Here is a 21203-nt window from a genome sequence, read left to right as displayed (position 1 = left end):
GAACGGATTAGAGATTATGGAGAGTTTGTTTGTGATAATTTCTGTTTGTAAAAAGTTTAAACGAAGATTTGCGTTCTATTTATAGTTTCAATTGGGTTATTTGATGTTTAATTCGAGTTATTAAGTTTTTAATTAATTCCGACGGTTTTGGTGATTAAACGAGTTAATTAGGTCAGTAAATAGTGATATAATTCACGTAATATTGCTTATCGTTAATGGAGATGTCGATTGGAATGTTTTACCGGATCGAACGACATTTAAATGTGGTGTTTGGTTTACTCCGGCGCCGATTTCCGGCCGCCGGAGGTCTCGCCGGAAAACCGAGGTAGGGGAGACGGGGAAAGGGGGCTGCTGTTGCTATTTTTTCATTATTATTATTATATGGTATTTACACTTTAGTCCTTCATCTTTCATGTTATATTAAAATAAAAGTTAAAGTATAATGTATAAAATGAACCTTGGACTTTGGAATGTTATATATACTTAATAAAACTTATATACTTTGGTTTATTTTCATATTATATTCGTATAGTACGGGACTCGTTTAAGTATGCATGATGAACTTGGAGTTTCGTTATTGAACAATACAAAATAGAAAAAAAAACGAATAGTGACTATAACATGTCGTAATTATTATTAAATAAATAAACAATAATTATATATAAAAAAAATTATACGAATACATCGAAACATCAAAATGAGTCGGTTGACGAACACACATAAAACGAAACTTGAAATATACATTTATATTTATACATATATTCATAAATAAAACCGAAAATTTGAAACGGGTCGGATTTTCGTATTTGAAAAGTAACGAATGTTACAATATAACACAATGGATACAGAGTCTGGTACATATAACACAATGGAAACACAGTCTGGTAAATATAACACAATGGAGACATCATATTACACAATGACACAATGAAAAAAAAAACACAATTAAAAAAATCCGCTAATTTTTTTTATTTTTATATAACAATATGATACTCATATTAAAGATAAAAAAACGCTTATTATTATTGTGAAATTTTTTTTTAAAAATAATGTCGTATGAAAAAGTTATGGACATTTTAAAATGATGGGGAATTGACATGTGCCTTCCATGTGGAGAGAGAAAGTAAACAAATGTGGGTTATTACCTTAATGCTCTTTTCATCAATTTTTATTTATTAAAATTTATCTCAGCCATTCAAATTCAAATCTAAGATCAATGGACTAGATTCCCTCTTATCCTTCTCATTTTTATTGTCCTTTGTATTTTAACTTTACCCATGTTTAATAACCTTAGGCTGAAATCCAATTGAATTTTAATTTTCACAATTTAAGCAACGAATGTTTTAAAAAGCGGTAAATATCAGCCAGTTATACCGGATTTCGGGTAACGAACCGGTACAATATAGCTCGGTTTGGTCTCGGTTTATCGTCATACTGATTTTAGTCCATTATTTTTAAATTAACGACTCATCAAAATCTTTTAACCTATGATTTATACTTTTTAACCTAGTGCAAACTAATTGACCGTTCCCTTACATGTGTGTCATCGTACTCATAACCAGACTTCTTGTTAATCTCTGATTAAGTCACTTCTTCATGTCAATCTGACATCAAAGCTTCTTAATCGATTTTAGTGGTGAGTTATTCGTTTCAAGTTCTTGAACTGTATATGGCTTTGTTATCTTAATATTGTACTTCATTATATGGTGATATCTCTTAAAAGTGTTTCTAGTTTTGCAGATTATGGATTATTATTTATTATTGAATCATATATTTTTGCGTTGAAATTCTATTTTTGTGAAATTAAAGGATTAACTATTTAACTCAGCTTTAGCTCAACCGGCTATGATTTGAAAAACCGTTTTTTTTAATATTAAGTATTCGCCAAAGAAATATTAATTGCATAAATACAACTATTAAATTTATACTTGTTTTTTATAGGATTTTGCTCAGAGGATAATTGTGAACATGATGGAGAAATGTATGTTCTTGTGATCAAAATAAAATGCAGATTTACAAATTCATGATATTTGTGCGAATGAGATTGTATACTGGTTAAGTTATTAGAGCATCACCAATAAGCTATTTTTAAACGGATTTTGAAGAGAGATAAAGGGTAATGTGAATAAGCAAGGGTGGCATGAGATTCATGGGAAGAATGTCTTCAAAATTGTGCATGCATTCGGGTGCTAATGGCTAGGTGGGGGTGTCCTGCCAGTGCCTTCTTGTAACCTTCTTGGTTATGTGCCCAGGAGCTATGATGGCTTGACAGATACCTCATGGCTCCACATTCTGAGGCCAACGGTTCTAGCCCAACATGATATCACATCGTGAGATGATGCACAAGTGACAAAGTATTAAAACTATGAGACTACCACTTCCAACCAACTCGCTAACAATAATCCTCAACATTCGCTCGCTAACGTGCACTCAGGAGATTATGTACATTCCATGCCTAAACAACGATCTACCATGTTTTGAATCAAAAATTTGCCATGTATAGGTTTCAGATTTGTGATGATTGTGTTTACAGTTATAGAAACAAACTAAGATTGGTATATATATTCGTTTGAAATACCATCAACACAAATTCAGCATCTTTTTTTCCTTCTTTTTTTTTTTAAAATTACTAATTATGAGAGAATGTGATTTTGGGAAATACATAGTTTCTGAGAGATCGTCCATCGCAAACCAGGGATATGACGTCAAAAACCATAAGTAGATAGTTGATTGAAATTCTTATAGAAAGAATTGAGACAAAATAATCTTGATACATTTAGAGATTATGAGCTCATATTAAATAAGTGAGCTATTAATGTGCTATAAAAGGGTTGGGAAGTTAAATAAATGATATTCTAGTGTGAATTGAGTTCGATAAAGAGGGGATGGACACTAAGTTGTTATGTATAAGCTAGAGAGTTTGAAAAACATACATGAGTAGAACCGATAAGTTGAGGATGCATGTAATTGATATGTGACTCATTAGTCAAGAGTTAATGCGCCAAAGCTAGTGAAGACGAATGTTAAAGAGATGAACAGATAATGTAACGCCCTAACCCGAAATGAGTTGACGTGTCACCTAATCACCTTTACATAATCAACTTACTTAGAAGACAAATTATCCCCTCACAACACAAAAAAAGTATATACATACGTTTATTTTAATATAAATCTTAATGAGATGGATTCAATCCAATAGTAAGATAACTTATCCTTTTGGTTTAGAGGATAACTGAATCAAATTATACTGAACTTGACACATAGGAATGATGTGTGGTGCCAACTTCAAAATTCATTGTTGTAATAAACTTAAACGTGCGAACCATCTTCTCCAAATTTTCATCGTACCCTTCTCCTAAAAGCATCAAATCAAGAGGTTTCTTTCGTCTTTCAAAGTGAAAACAAAGAAAAATTTAATAACGTATAACTAAGCAACATAACAAAATACGAGATACATTTACAACCATAAACTTTAAAAAGATAATAAATATATCAATGTTACAAGAAATAAAGTGTAAATTTCAAACTCTTTAGCAAGAAAAGCTCTTTTGCATGATTAAATCTCCTGACTTTCTTGTTTAGTCTCTATCATGAAGCTTAGTCCAATATGTCTTCGACTCAAACTCTGTCTTCCAAGGTTGATCTTCATATTCTTTAATTATAACATATTCTAAAACTTTGAATCATGACATTAGTGTCAAATCCTTATTTGTTATAGCTTGATAATCATCATTAAAAATTCAAATGCATAATCATCAACTCTTAACTTCAAATACTTTCTAGCACGTTGTTTAATTAATTGACCCTCCGTCAAATCACCATCTTCTTAAGTCCAACTATGGACACAAATCTTCAAACATGACCCTATGTTTTAAAAAATATTAATGTTTGAAAATCATTTCAAATTCTTAATGAGCATTTGGCATGAATACATTATAAGAAAATAAAATAAGCTAAACGTTTAAATACATTATCTACGTATATTTAATAAACTTATCAATAACTTAAATAGGGTTAGGTGTGGTCAAGAAGTCAAAGTTTGATTTCATTGAATGTTTGTCGGTCACAATCTTGTAAGTAGTACGTACGTGTGTGTGTGTACAAGTAATGAAGATTGGAACATTATTCTTAATCAAATAATAATAAATTTGATATAGATTTGTTTGCATGAAATAATTTTCTAAAATAATACGAAGAAAAGATAATATTATATACTTTCCGAATTAAGATCATTTGCTGAATCAACAATAAAGAGATAAGAACTTTGATTTTGTACGTCGTTATCAAACTTAATTTCTTAAGGAAATAGTATGCTCACTTTGAATATATATATATGACTTTAAACTTGGACTAGGTGATTTAAGTTGAACAAAATTATATATAAAGAAAAAAAAACCCGATAGTTCTTAACGTAGTAATAATCGCACTAGACGTCGATTATTCAACAAGTAATCCTTGGCCGAGCACTCAACGAGTCCTTTTCTTATTTTGATTAATATAAACTTTTATTGATTTTGCTCAGGTCTTGATAGTCCCCTTTTCTTGTTTTATAATATTGTCACCGTTAAAAAAAACTTAAAATAAACAAATTAATAATGAAAATAAAAGGCAAACGATTAATATTGTTAACTAAACCATAAAAATTTTATCACATGTATAATTAAGTAAATGTATTTAACTAAATAAAACACAATAATAATAATAATAATAATACAAAAAAGAAGAAGATACATCTCTGCAAGTATATAGTTTTGTAGAATAACAGTAGCTAAAGCTGCACCCTCCAATCCAAACACACACCTTCATCAAAAAGAATAGTTTCACCTACCTGTCCTTGTTATTTCTGCACACACACAGAAGAGAGAGATAGATATATATATTATATGTATATATAGGTTGGAGAAGAAGGCACGTGCAGGATGTGCAAAGAGAGAGAAAGAGAGGGGAGGTTGGAGAAGGGGAGCACGTGCAAGAAATTAGCCATGAACATGAACATTAACATGAGGCCTGCACGTACCCTGCTTCTCCAACATCACCTTCTGTCCCATGGCCAACCATATTATACTTGCACTCATAATAATGCAGCTAGCTCATATATTATATATAGAGAGAAGAAGATATGTGTATGTAATTATGAGTATATGAATACAAAGATGGAGGGTGTGGGTTATATATATAAATACAAGGAGTGTGATCTCCTGAAAGAGTGTAGAGAAAAACTGAAATAAAAAGATTGAGTCTTGGAGTGGACATTCTTTAAAGACACCATCCTATCCCTTCCCTACCTCCTTCAGAGAAGCAATCATGTCATATGTCTTTTGATTTTTGTTATATTAATATTAATCATTACTTCTTCAATTTCACTTTCATGGCTAATTACCTCACTTTGTGGCTTAATTTGTGTGTGGTTTTAAACTTTAGATTAAAGATAAAATCATTTAATTGTACATAACCACAATGCCTTTATAGATGTATAATAAATTAATAATACTTGACTTTTTAAGTGTAAAAGCATTCATAACCATCCATCATTTTGTGAATAAAAATTTTATAGTGTAAACTGATTTGGGATGTTTAAATGAAATAGAGAGAAAATATAGTGATTCTTTTTTATGTTTAAAAATTTTATATTTCACCTCATAAAGTTGTTAATATTTTTTTTAAAGTGATTGTGAATGAAACAAAGAAAAAAAAAGGTAATAATAAGTATACAAAAACTATTATCTATACTATATATAATACACCAAACAAGGGCAAATTAAGACATCCATTTTTAAGTAATTTACAACACTTAAAGCATGAATACATGTATAATTAAGGGTAAACTTGTCTTTTAAACACAATTCACTCAACTTACAAGTTTGCCCCCTCATCTTTAACCATATCATGCTTTTAGTTTCAACTTTAAACCAACTTCTCACCCACGATTTTTAAACGACAATAAATTTTTCATACGTTAATATTTTTTGTAAATATATTGCACCATAAAAACGAGTATTTTATTCTCTTTAATTTGTATATAATATTATTATAATTTTTTCAATTGAAAAAATTAATATGTTACGTAGGGGTGTTCAATGCCGGTTTTGGTTGTTTTTAAACGAAAACTAAACCATTAAAAATTAAAACCAAACTGTTATTAATGTTCTGGTTCTGGTTTGGTTTAAGAGTTCAAGCTTTGATAATAAAATTTGCTTAAAATGATTATTAATATAACCGTATCATCAATTCCAACTAAGACAAAATATGATACTTGAAAGGATAAAGGAAGTAAAAAAAACACTACTGAAAGTAAACAACCCAGCCGGGAAACCAAACCGATGACCATTTTAAACGGTTTCAAGATTTTAAACCGAACCATGAACACTCATAATTGTTACGTGATTAATAGATTCCACGTTCAAAGACCCGCTGTATCGCGCGGGCACTCGTCTAGTTTAATTCAGAGAGAGAGAGAGAGAGAGATTTTAATGTAATTGATCGGTAACGCTTTGACTTCTAATAATTGCCCCCTCTCTCTGAATTTAACCGTTGAAAACAATGGTAATACATGATTTCTAAAGAGCTTCACCATTCTCACGTATCCTTCGAACTTTAAGGCTTGTTAATGTTGCGAAAATAATCATTGGGCCAACCTGTCCTTCTCTTTGAGGTATTCTTGCAACTTATTTGCTTGTTCATACAATCTTCCATGTGGTTACAGTTTTTTTTACCCCTTAATCCTAATCTTGCCTTCATATCATCGCCTTATCTATATGATTTATTGCACTTTCTTAAGGTTTTTAAAAGTATCCACTTTCTAAATGGGGATAACTTTCATGACTTCATAACCATATCTATATCTTTCAATAACACCCAAACTCATCAGTATTGTGGTCTTTATCTTTGTGTTACGCTCATCAACGGTTGGTATTGGCAAACTTTGTTACTATTTGTTTTGATAAAGTAGGGAATTTGTTGTTTTTAGTTGCCAGAATCTCACTTGGTGTCTTAGTTAAAGCAGTATATACTCTTACTTGGGATTATTAAGGCCTTTTCTTATTCCAAGTTTCAATCCAAAGCCCTACATCGACCCTGTATTTCTTTCTCAATCCACGAAGCAACCCTTTATTTAACGCACCTAGAGAACGGGTTGTTACATATAACTTGGAATGCTTAAAATTACAAAAATTTTAGTTAGTCAATTATTTAATCTTGAAAGAACTTCAAGAAACTTTGACATTGGCCCCATAAAATATTAATCACCTCATGAAACTTTGACACCAGCCAAAAAAATTATTTAAGGTTTTGAAATTATGCAAATATAATTACATAAACTTGTTATAAACTAATTAACAAATATAATTGTAACTAGCTAAGACAATTGTATACCATTAAACAAATAAGCCCATTTCAAATTAAACCCAATAACCATTAAGTATTTGAACTCAATAATTACTTAACAGATAAGGAGAAAGTTAACATACAAATGAAATTAACGTGTTAATTGTAAGAATCAAGTAGAGTAATTATATATACAAGTAGCACGTTAAATACTTTACTTGTATATATAATTATTCTATTTGATTATCATAATTAGCAAATTAATTTCATTTGTATTTGATCCAAACCCTAACTGATAAACCCAATAACCCACCTATTTTAACAATTATAAAAAAGTTAATAAAAAATTCAAAGAATGACATTTGTTAATCGCCTTCAACATCTACTTTTCAAACTAAAAAACAAGGGCGATTGGATCTATAGGCTACTATCAGCAGTAATGACTCCGCTATCCCGAGTTTCGAATCCAATTCTTAATCGTTTGTAAGTTCTCAATTTATGTATTATTTTTAAAAACTTTTTCTTGCTTATTTGATTAATTGCTATATTATTGATTATTTGATTAATGAGCAACTCTAGAGTATCGTATTCCTGAATTCTGAATCCATAAAGAGCAACCATTGATTATTGCATACTATTATGCATTTAAAATCAATATGCTATTATGCATTTCTAGTAACGAGTCACGTAGTTTTATTATGTATTTAAAAAATTAATTTTATTTTATTCTTTTAGATTTTATTAGGCATTTTATGGTCTGCCACTATTTCTACATTGATTTTATTAAAAAAAGGCCATATAATAATAATAAAAAAAAGTAAACTATATTTAATATGATGACAAATGGGAGGTGACATATTTTTAGTTTTGGAGAATTGGGATAAAAATAAAAGGCAAGAGATGACATAACAATGAGTAAAGAGATGCATGTTAGGTTTACGTGTTGGACGGGAATCATCGGGTATGTTTGGCATTAAGCTTTTAGGAGCTTTTCAGAACTACAAGCTTTAAGCTTTTAATTAAAAACTCATACTTAATTAAAAGCCTTGTTTGATTCAAGGAGCTTGAAGCTTTTATGTCAGGAGAAAAAACTTAAAGTTTAAAACTTCTACTAGTAGCGTTTAGAAAGAGCTACAAGCTTTTAGTATATTAATTTACTGAAATAACCTTCCAAAATAAATACATTTACTATTTTTGTTTATAGTTATGTCCATTTTAGTAATTTTATACATTTTATTAAAAACTCCAGCTACTCTGTCAAACATCTAAATATATCTAAAAAGCTACAGCTACCAGCTTCCAGCCATCAGCTTCTAGCCACCAGCTAGCAGCTTCCATCTACAGCTAGGAGCTAGTTTTGCCAAACATACCCATCATGTTACTCAACTTTAAGTGATATATATATCATGAAGGTAAGTTTTCTCTCCGGATAGGTAAAATTTCAAGCTTCATATCATTTCCAATCTTTACTTTCTTTTTTATATAATACTCCCCTTATCCCTTTGAAAGTGTCAACATTTCTTATTTAGTTTGTCTCGTTACAAATTTTACTCTCAAAATTTATTAACTAATTTTCAAGTTTACCCTTACATAAATACAATAATTGAAACTTTCTTAAATTTATCTTTTATATATGTCAAGGGCACTATAGTATTTTGTTAAGTAAAAAATATAATCATTCAAATATTCTTAAATTTTGTGTTTTTCAAACCATGACACTTGTAGAGGGACGGATAGAGTAAAGAAATATAACAATGTAGCTGTTAAAACTACTAAATGTTTTTTGTATATATTAATTATAATTAATATAATAAATATTATTATTAAAAAACATTTTGTTAAAATAACTCTTTTTTTTAAAGATGAGTTAGAAAATGTAATTATTCATATACACCGGTTTAACTCTCTTGACTTTTCTTATTGAAGGTCGTGAGTAATATGTTTCAGATGAGGTTTAATCTGTTGTAGGTATCTTCTTGGATGGGTGGATCGGATCATCACGTTCTATTTTTTATGTGAAAGGTTGATCTATTTGCAAGGGTGATCTGAGTGTTCAGACCTTTGCTCTTCAAACAAAAAATTGTAATTATTCAAATACACTTTGCATAGGTCTAACTCGTTTAAGAAAAGTTTAATACGTGCCGTGCTATCATCTCCATCACCGGTTGAAAATACAAGGAAAAATGCATGCATACATGAAGAGTTATTGGTAAAGAAGAAAGTCTTGAATACACATATGTTGAGAACCTATAGAGATGAGTTTCTCTATTCGATTCCTCTACCTTTCATTCTTTTTATTTTCCACAAGTTCTAACACTAAAATTTACCCGAAGTAACCTCGGGCGCGTGGACATTTCCGGCAGTACAAACTGCTTCGTTTGTTGTACCCTGGGAGACAGACGCGTTGTCTTATGTAGAGGCGAGAAATTTGTTTTAAGGGAAGCATGTTGAGCACGTGCCACAACCTCAACCGTCAAATTTTGTTTTGTTCATTCTTGCAGTCAAAGAGACTACTAGAAGCCGTTTGCGGTAAAAGTGGAAATTTAATTTTAAGTTATTGTCAGGGAAATTACAAGAAGATGATGTTAATAACAAGTTGAAGACTTTATCATTTGAAGTTCTTGTGCCGAAACATTTAACATATTTATTGTGTTTTTCATTATTCATTTTTATTTTGTATTACAGTATTTGTACTACTTATTTTCTCAAATTAATAATGAGAGTATCATTACTATTTGTATTAATTTTAATATAAAAAGTGACCCATATTCCTACACAAATATATAACAAATTTTCTTACAATAAATTAAATTAAAATCCAAAATAACATATTCCAATAGTATAAACGATAAATGTGAAGAAAAACCCATAATATGGGAGATAAAGCTAGTAATTCATAACTTAGTTAAAATTTACTGCAATGTTTTACAAGAAAATAGATATAAATTCGGAATATTTCTAAAAATACTTTTTGATGTTATATTTATTAAAAGAAAATTGATATAAATCATCCTAGCTATTCACTATTGGCAATTTACAGTCCAAACTAACGAGTTGACCGCTAATAGTCTCACTTTTAACATATTTGCTCACAACGATCCGGACATAACCTAACGTCGTTAGTCATCGGTGTCCAGAAAAACGTTTTGGCTAGATTTTATGATATTGTACAAAATGTAGTGTCAGAAAATCTCCAGATTTTTATTGATAGACATTTATATAATGTTTGTTTATTTTTTTAAGTTACACGAGAGCTCTATTGCCTACGATGAGCATACCACACGCAAACGTGAGCTTCTGCAGAGTGTTTATTTTCTCGCACACGTTTCATTAAAAAAATATGCACGGGCTCTTCTTGGTGCATATATGGACCAACCTCTTTTTAACTATTCTAAACTCTTTTGAACCTCATAAACCATCATTCTCCTCCATAAACTCTCAACCCTAGCCACCACCACCCCTCGCTCCTCCATCAATCGTCGTCCCTCCACCAATGCCGCCCCCTCCCCCCCCCCCTCACACAACCCTTACTCCACCAATCGAAATCCAACACTCGAGGCATAAACCTATTGTACATTGCTTCGCTACCTCTCGCCCCCGCTATTCTCCGCCACCGCCACCGCATGCCGTCTCTTCCGAACTTCAATGTTAATTGCAAGTGAAATTAACAACCTTTGAATTGTTTATTTGCTAAAATTTTCTCATCATTGAAGTTAGTCATCTGGTTTCCGTGTGTTTGTGGTTTAAAGAATATATTTCAGTGTTGCATAACTATTATTTAAATTTCAATGTTGAAAACTCTATAAGTTTAAAATATCAGTTTATTTAAACTTCAATTTATTCTAGCAGTCTGCAAATGTTAAAAAACAAATAACATTCTTATTACCAATTGCAGACATTTGGTGCACCTCTTTTACTATAGAGGTATGAAAATGTGGTCCACTTACTTATATGCCCAATAAAAAATAATCAATAAAGTTTAAATAAAATAATGAAATGAATAGACGGGATAACAACAACGTCGATTTCGAATACCAACAATCACGGTAACATCTGCATAAAGGAGTTTTTCGAAATTGTATTTATTGAAGTCTTATTTACGATCCACAGTTCCCCAAGAAAGACTTAGCGAGTTGGTGATGATAGATATCGAGAACGGAATATTAGAGAGCATAAACTACGAAAAGTTGATTCACCAAACTGTTATAAAGAAATGATATGAGAGCTTCACAAATCATCGGTTAACTATTAGTCTATTCAGTCTGTCATAAAGCATTTCAATACCATTATTTTGCTAGTTGTTGTGTTTATCATCATAACTTTAATCGTTGTTTCTAAAATTATTTACATTATTTAATACGTTAAACTTAAATGACCGGGACACATGAATTCTTATGACGGACCATGTCGATCAACCTTTTTAATGACTCAGGCGTTGGGTAAACACCCCCTAAACTCCATATTTAGTTATATATATATTAGTATTTTGGAATTTGTGTTTGAATGGTTTGCTTGTGAAGAGAAGAGAAGGTTGCTTTTTCTCCCCCATGTATGATGGTGGGTTTTTCCTATTTTGATATGCCTGACCATTCCACTGCCACTGTCTAGTAAATCAACTACAACAATCATAACTTTTTCAGTTTCATCCACTTCTCTCTTTCTCTTTCTCCCCCATAGATTCAGGTTTTTTATTATTACCTTTTACCGAATCTGAATTTACTATTTAACCCCACAAATCCCATTTATAATGACGTGTGGTTTTGGTTTTCGGTTGATTGGTTCAATGTGACACAGAAATCAGGATCCCAGGTGGTGTGGAGTTTATTATCAATGTTTACCTACAAATATGAAAATTGTTATTTCTAGTTTTAAATAATACCTTTAGTTTTTAAATATCAATCTATAATATATATAAACGAAAACGTAAAAATCATACGTGTCGCGATGTGGTCGCTCCCCCTTTTTTGGAGTCATCAGATTTGCTTGATTTTTAAATGGAGGCTTCTCATGCATTTGACCCGAATTAATGGGTATGGGTCTTACCAAACCCAGATATTTCTTAAACGTTTTATAACATCTCATTAAATTAAAAATTATTCTCACCAAATTATTGATGTAAAAATCCTATAAAATAGGATATACTAAAAATTAACATCTTATTTATTTTAAAAAAGATATATATATATATATATTATTTAAACTAAAAAACCAATTTTATAGTAAAAAAAAATAAACGGGTCTTGGGTCTCATCAAACCCATATAGCTTTTAAATCGGGTTATAAAATCTCATTTATATATGAAAATTTATCATCAAACCATAAGTATATTATTAACTTGTATACAATAAAAAAATAGAAAATCAAAAAATAAATAGATATTATAAACAAATAATATAAAACCCTCCGTAATACAGGGGATAAAAACTAGTAATATTTTTAGTTACTGTAATGATACAGCTATGTATACATCATCACATGCATACTTGATGTAGAGTAATATGTAACGAGTATTTTACAAATAATAGTTTGCATTAAAATTGAACATATATATATATATATATATATATATGTTCAATTTTAATGCAAACTATTATTTGTAAAATACTCGTTACATATTACTCTACATCAAGTATGCATGTGATGATGTATACATAGCTGTATCATTACAGTAACTAAAAGTACTTACCCACATCTAAATTAGACCATCACAATTCTTGAATCACATATAAAGAGGTTGCTTCATGTTTTACGTGTTACACATGTTGACAAATAAAATACACAAGCTATACATACACATTTAAATCCTCAAGTAGTTATTTCACTAGTTAGGCACACCTAAGGGTAAGCGTGATTTGCCCCCACACCCGTACACCAACCCCCACACAATACCCTTGTTCTAAGGGCATGTATTTCTTTATTTTTGATAAGAGATTTTTTATGTTCCTATTCAATTTGGTATAATCACTAAGGTAGAGTTTAGGCCAATGAGCTGGTGTTGGAGTGATAAGGATGAGACTTGGTGTTTTATGTGACACAGTTTTGATTTATATCACCATCATTTAGTTTCAGCGGTACCCGGTGATTATGGGAGACTAGAGTTGATGAAATTCACTAGTTGGATCCTTGAACTGAACGAGTTTTAACTCATTGAATTTCCCTGGATCGGCAAACGGGTGTATCCCAATGTGGTGAATTTAGCAAGTAGCTGAAGAAACACTAACCAGACCCCGGACAGATTACTGGTAACCTGGGGGTTGGAGAGATGTTTCCCACGAGGGGTTAGACCCTTGGAAGATGGTTCTTCTGATAACCTGCAAAACAGACACCGTGAGCTCGTCACTGAGAAGGGGGGGGTTCCTCCTTGTGACCACCCTCCGGCGTGAGAATCAGACTAGATTGCTCTTTAAATATAAAAGTATATTAAGAGATTGCTAGAGCAGATATCAGGTATATTATGATGATATTGTAGTAAGATATGATAAGATGAGATGGTCATACCATTTGTGGTATTTATAGCCGAAGGTAGGTTTCCAAAGAGGTATGGCCGGCTGCAACAGTGTTCCTGTTCCACCAACAGTAGCCTACGCACGTGCCCTGCTGGTAGTTGGTGGGTAGGTAGCGGCTGATAGTGACCAGGCCTGCTGTATACTATTCCTGTTCCACCAACTGACGGCTACGCACGTGGTATGGCAGTAGTTGGTGAGTAGGCAGCGGCTAATAGTGACATACAGTGCAGGAGCATGCTGCTCGCCATACTGTTGTCAATAAGCTGTCGTATCTTTAGTCAGATCTTTTTCCCATACCTCGTCAGGTACAGTACAGAAGATCTTCCTGTATCGTACGGACTGGTTTATTTGGGCGGGAGTATTCCCCCTCCCGCCCTTGTGCGGGATAGTTCCCGGCTTCGCTCATTCCTTCAGGTGACACTGAGTGATTGAGAGCTAAGTGCCTTGTGCGTGTAGCCATGCTGCGCGGGTGGCCTTCCCTGATGGCTTGTATCCGAGGCTGCGGGGACATGCAGAGTCCTTCACCATCGGGAGGCATATCCTGCGGGACCAGCTTGCGTACTGCGCGTAAGGACGTCACGTCTCTGAGCATGGTTGGTCCTGCGGATCCAGTTGGTTTCTGCGCAGACGTCCCTCTTCAAGGTGAGTCTTGCGGGTCCAACTAGGCTCTGCTGGGACCTACCTCTTCAAGTCCCCCCAGTCCAATGTTCTTCTCATGAGTGTTTAATAAAGTGAGGTGAACATTTGGACTTTAAGCAGAGGGTTTTGAAAAGGATTTTTTAAGGTTTTCCATGGGGATTCTTCCCGCGGAAGTCCTTGTCACTTGCAGAAATTCCCGAGTTTCCTGCTTGGTCTTTGGGTATGATGCGGGTAGGCTGTAACCTCCTCGCAAGTCAGGAGCGTTGAGTCCTACTTGTGTGGATTCTCCATGAGGTTTTGGTAGTTTTGAACATAGTGATCAATTATGTTAAAACCACCAATTCCATCCTGGAGCTTCAAACAACGTAGTTCTCGACGTTCCCGCTATGCGGGGATGTTATTTCCGTTTCCACAAGCATTGCCCAGAAGATCCTTCTTGGTTTCAATTCCCAGCGGAGCGCTAGGTATGTGAAGGGTTTTGCCTTTACACTGTACCTGCGCTCGTCTTACGGTTACTTTACTTCCAAGGTATTCCTGGCGTCAATTCCCTGCGGGTGCTAGGTATGTGAAGGGTTTTGCCTTTACACTGTACCCGCACCCGTCTTATAGTTACTTGGTTGCCGAGGTACTTGGCTTCAATTCCCTGCGGGTGCTAGGTATGTGAAGGGTTTTGCCTTAACACTGTACCCGCATCCGTCTTACGGTTACTTGTTCGCCAAGGTTTTCTTGGCTTCAATTCCCTGCGGGTGCTAGGTATGTGAAGGGTTTTGCCTTAACACTGTACCCGCATCCGTCTTACGGTTACTTGTTCGCCAAGGTTTTCTTGGCTTCAATTCCCTGCGGGTGCTAGGTATGTGAAGGGTTTTGCCTTAACACTGTACCCGCATCCGTCTTACGGTTACTTGTTCGCCAAGGTTTTCTTGGCTTCAATTCCCTGCGGGTGCTAGGTATGTGAAGGGTTTTGCCTTAACACTGTACCCGCATCCGTCTTACGGTTACTTGTTCGCCAAGGTAAGGGGGTATTTTCCCGCTTACTTTTTAATATTTTTAAATTTTGAATTTTGAAATTCGAAAGGTTGGTGGAAAGACAGGAACAGTCCAAACCTCTGAAACGTCGTGCGACAGTTTCTTCTGACTGTGTCAGGACGTGTAGGAAGTTATGGTGACGTGACATTATATAGTCATTCCAGACGCTTTTTACGGCGCGTGGGCGCGATTTTTCGGGCGCGTGGCCGCGAAATTACTGGCACACGTCCTGTCAACAGCTGTTGCCAGCCTGCTTTTTGCCACGTGTCATAGTTTCATTGCACCTTCGATTTCTCTCTCCTCCGCATTAAATTCACCGCATTAATTGCGATTAGTATATAAAGGGGGAGAGGCCTCTTTGTAATCCACATTTTCACCTTCTTCTTCTTAGTGATTTCCGGCAAATACTCCCCTTTTCAGGCAAGCATTTTCCCCAAAATCACTTTCTTCTTTCTGCAAAATGTCTTCCCATGATGCTGAAGCTGTAGCCGATGATAGGAGTACTGCTGGCGAGTGCCAGTGTGCTCTACCTGTCGATCAGTACCAGTATATCGTCAGGAAATTCATGCTTGAGTCTCTTGAGCCTGAGTTTCCTGAATCCCACCAGACTGTGTACGATGCCCCCAGTGGCAAGATCGGGGTATATGCTGCATTCTTTGTCTATGGGAACCTTAGGTTTCCCTTGACAAAGTTTATGTACCGTGTCCTGGAGAGGCACGGTGTGCACCTGACCGAGGTGCATCCGATGGCGATTGCCAAGATCCGGCACTTCGAGTGGGTGTGCCGGATTCTGGGTATTGAGCCCTACGTGGACCGCCTGATGACCTTCTATACCTGGAGGTGCGTCCAGGGGTGGTACACCCTGACAACCCGTATTAAGGGTTTGAAGATCTGCGTGACTGAGCGCAGTCTCCGATCGTGGAAGTGGGAGTTCTTCTACATCTCTGCCCGCGCCATCCCCATTGCCATGAAGTTCAAGAAGGGTCAAGCGCTTCCGAGCCTTCACGCTTCCAGCAACCAGGAGGCGGAATGGTTCGCGAAGATATCCCGGGTCCAATCTCCGGTTTACCGGTTTGCGGAGTCCGGGATGGTGCTGCTGGGGATGAGCCGGGTATGGAAGGTGGCGTCTCGGTTTCCCATCCTTCTCGAATACGGTTTGAACTCTATTCCTTATGGTATGTCTTGTCTTTCTTGCTGATATTAGTTTATTTTCTAACTGTTTCTTTTCTTTCAGAGGGGAATAATTTGGAGTCGCTCCTGTTCCCGCGGGAAGCTGACGGTCCCGTGCGGGTGGGCACTCGTGCTCTGGATGACAATGAGTTGCCCATCCTGGAGCAAACGGCGGATCGATTTGTGGAGGTCTATCCGCCGGGCCAAGAGATCCTGAGCCACCGGCGGCCAGGTAAGGCGATATTCTATCCTGAACCCCTCAATGCTGTACCCGCTGCTGGAAATCCTTACATCCTGTCTTCTTCTGAGGAATCCGCAGATGGTCCTCCCCTTGTGCGGAAGAAGAAGGCTGCCGGAGGGAAGGGAAAGGAGAAGGTGGCCTCCACGGCTGATCCGGTGCTGACTTTGGGTTCGACCATTTGTCAAGACCCGAACTGACAACCCGAACACTCGTTAAAAACCCGTTTTAGTATCTTTAGCCTAATGGAACTTGCATTTTAGCATTTCCCCACCTTATTACTTAACATTGGTTAAGTAAATATTAAGGTTAGATACTTTAACCCGGTTTTGAGCAAACTTACATTTTTTAAAAGGGTTATTATTATAAATTCTTAAATAGTTACATTTTAAACCTTGAACTTTAATTGATTAGTTTTTGCAACAATTATTTTATTTAAAGATCTTCAAGACAACCTTTCTAAATATAAGACTTTCTTTTATTTAGGCTTCATACGTTAAACTCGTCGTTCCGGCAAATCTCCAAATAATCAATCTTTCAAGTTTATTACTTGAACGTGAGTAACTTCATGCCCCGTTTTCTATCTTTTATTTTGGGGGTGACATTTCAACTTATCTAAACTAAATGTTTTATACTTGGGGTCTTAAACCACAAACGTTGTTGTATACCTTACTTGAATAATTGATCGATTTGGTGTTCTATGCTTATTTGACTAAGTGGAGGCGGCCCTGAGGCTTGATCCTGAAGATCCCTTCCCATTGCTAGGATAGTCTTGTACAGATGAATTTATTTTTCTTTTCGTAGGCGGGTAGTTACCCGGCCATTCTTGTAATAATTCATTTGTGAAATATAAATCTTTTTGCGTATAAGATTGTTATTTCCTTCTTTGGGTTCCTTGCTTTATAAACTTATGACTTGCATACTTAGTTTAAATTAGCAATTTTCCAAGTGTTTAGAATAAGTTAACCTGTTGAACGTGGTTGATAATGGGTGTGAAGTTTTGCTTCCTCTTTCGTGATTGTGCGGGTAGAACCGTCACTTGCACTTAGTAGGATGGCAAAACTTTACCCTTATCTGACCTGCGTGTAGGTTTTCCTCATCCTTTGAGGATAAGTTAACCTTTGAACGTGGTTGATAATAGGTGTGAAGTTTTGCTTCCTCTTTCGTGATTGTGCGGTTAGAACCGTCACTTGCACTTAGTAGGATGGCAAAACTTTACCCTTATCTGACCTGCGTGTAGGTTTTCCTCATCCTTTGAGGATAAGTTAACCTTTGAACGTGGTTGATAAGTGTGAAGTTTTGCTTCCTCTTTCGTGATTGTGCGGGTAGAACCGTCACTTGCACTTAGTAGGATGGCAAAACTTTACCCTTATCTGACCTGCGTGTAGGTTTTCCTCATCCTTTGAGGATAAGTTAACCTTTGAACGTGGTTGATAATAGGTGTGAAGTTTTGCTTCCTCTTTCGTGATTGTGCGGTTAGAACCGTCACTTGCACTTAGTAGGATGGCAAAACTTTACCCTTATCTGACCTGCGTGTAGGTTTTCCTCATCCTTTGAGGATAAGTTAACCTTTGAACGTGGTTGATAAGTGTGAAGTTTTGCTTCCTCTTTCGTGATTGTGCGGGTAGAACCGTCACTTGCACTTAGTAGGATGGCAAAACTTTACCCTTATCTGACCTGCGTGTAGGTTTTCCTCATCTTTTTTAAGAATTGTTTTGAACCGTTCGACGCGCGGTTGTCAATAGGTTAGTGTTCAGTTTCCTTTAATGATTCATGCGGATAGACCGGCACTTTCATTTAATGGGATAATTGAACTCTTCCCCTTCAACTGACCTGCGTGAAGGTTTGCCACGTTATTGGGTTTGTGCGGGTAGGACCGCCTTCCCACGCAACGACTTCACGTAATGTGTGCCGTCACCAGTGTTGCATAGTTTAACCGTTCGACGCGCGGTTGTTAGGTTTTTGTTCAGTTTCCTTTAATGATTCATGCGGATAGACCGGCACTTTCATTTAATGGGTGCTGAACTTTTTTCCCCTTGAACTGACCTGCGTGAAGGTTTGTCACGTTATTGGGTTCGTGCGGGTAGGACCGCCTTCCCATGCAATGACTTCACGTAATTATGCGGTGAAAACCGGCATATTAGTGTTCAGAAAAGTATAAATGTAAAATCATCAGCTTCGATGTTCTTAAAAGAGAATCATTTCCATTAGAAGTGGCTCTTGGCCTTTTCTTTACAAATTGGAATTGATTTACATGCAAATTGTGTAAATGAGCTCCCTTCCATGATGTTGGGATGGGAGTGCCATCGAGCCGATACGCACCTGGTTCGGGATCTCGTTCTTTACGCAGCATGTAGTCTCGATATTGAAGCTGGAATTTTGATTCGTGTTTTCCCCAGCTGGGGTTCTACACGCACCCGCCTGCTCAGCTTTTATTGCGCCACGAGGTGCGCGAGCGTCCCATCTCTGACAAATGCTTCAACCATGTCTTTTACGTCTGTGCATTCTTCAGTGTTGTGGCCTTTTGTCTTGTGAAAGTCACAGTATTTGCTCCGATCAGCATCGTGACGATGTCGGATTATTGGAGGCTTTGGCCACGGGAGCTCTTCGGTAGCGAATATCTCAGTGACGCTTTTGCTGAGTGGCGTCCATCTGGAGTTCCGGTGCGGCTGTGCATTATCCCTTCCGCCCAATCGATGTTGCAAGCCGGATGAGGTGTCAAAGTTTACCCGTGACTGCCAAATGCCTTGCTTCCGCTTTTTATTTAGTCGGGCGGTGAGGACGTTGTCTTCTCTCGTCTTCTGGGTGTAGAGGTTTGTGCTCTGTGGGAGATCTCTACCCAGTTGCTTCTCGGTTTCCGCATAGCGTTTTGCTGCTGTCATGATGGCATCCCATGTGGATGGCATGCCATCTTTACCCGTTAGCGTGCGGATGAGCTCTGGGTCATGCGCGCCCTGGATGAAGGCAGCGCGAACAAGATCTTCGCTGATATTGCCCAAACTTAGCTTCTTTGAGTTGAAGCGAGTGATGAAGTTTGGCAGAGATTCATTGTGACATCTGCCCCGATCCGACCCGACCCAGGTACCCGTTCCTCTGATCCGATCTCTTTCTTTTATGATTTAATATTTATTTTTACTTATGTTTTACTTTTAATAATAATATATATTTTCCTTCCCGCCGTCCCGTCCCTCTTCTCTCTTTCCGCCTCCTTTTCCCTCTTGTCGCCGTCCCGCCCTTAAGCCTTGAACCTGTCCTTTGTTCCTTCCCGCCTAAGGTTGTCTGCGCAGCTCCACGCGCCAGACTCTTTACAAGGAAGCCTGCGTGAAGACCACCTGTTACTGCGATACGCGAGACGAACTGTCCCCGCAGCGCGCTAAGGATTTTAGTTCTTCCCGCGGCGCGCTATGGATACTGTTCTTCCCGCGACGCGCTAAGGAATATAGTTCTTCTCGCGACGCGCTTAGAATTGAAGTTCTTCCCGCGGCGCGCTTAGAAATGTAATTCTTCCCGCGACGCGTAAGGTTGGTTCTGTCTGCCTTCGCGCTCGCGCACTTTTGCCTTCGCGCTCGATGCCTTCTCGCGTTTAACCCTTGAGTCTTTTCTCCTGTTTAATCTAGCCGTTTGCTTTTGTGATGTCTTATCATCTGTGCTGTTGACCTAACCTGTCTTATGTCTGAAAAGTTACTTTCGGCGCAGCATGCGCACCAACCCCATTGGTTGACAGAAAAAGTGACTGACATTATCTTTTGAGATCTGCTTTTTCCATGCTTGACCAGTACCTTTATCTGACCCTCCCATGCCTGTTTACTGTTACATGTCAGCTTTTCCTTTGCCCCCCTGCAGCTGCCATATCTTTTGATATCTTTTGCTTTTGGAATCTTTTACTTTTTGGAGATCTTTTCCCCTTTTCTAGGGATTGTGTTCCCTAGGGTTTCCCTATAAATAATAATGTTAATTTCCTAACACTACACACACAAAGCACTTAAACTCTCCTGTTCTCTCTTCTCCTTGCCGTTGTTCTTCCTCTGCCGTCTCCTCTCTCTTTGCCTTCGTCTTCTATCCTGTTCTGCCCTGCTTTTCCGGTAATATATATATTATATATAATAATTTACTTATTAATTATGCTAACTTATAATCAAGACATTAAAACAAATCATTAAAACAATAATCTTTAATTATAGGTTAACCTTGCTTGTTTGGTTCTTGCTTTACCTATCTTCACATCGTTTATCAAGTGAGTAATCTCGTACCTAATCCCTTTTATTTTTAATGTTTTGGGATGTTCATGTGTTCATACAAAC

The sequence above is a fragment of the Bidens hawaiensis genome, unplaced genomic scaffold (genome assembly GCF_021521415.1).
Source record: "Bidens hawaiensis isolate Kalapana, Puna unplaced genomic scaffold, B.hawaiensis_p1.1 tig00013298_1, whole genome shotgun sequence".
Classification (NCBI taxonomy): domain Eukaryota; kingdom Viridiplantae; phylum Streptophyta; class Magnoliopsida; order Asterales; family Asteraceae; genus Bidens; species Bidens hawaiensis.
Note: the sequence above shows the minus strand (reverse complement) of the source record.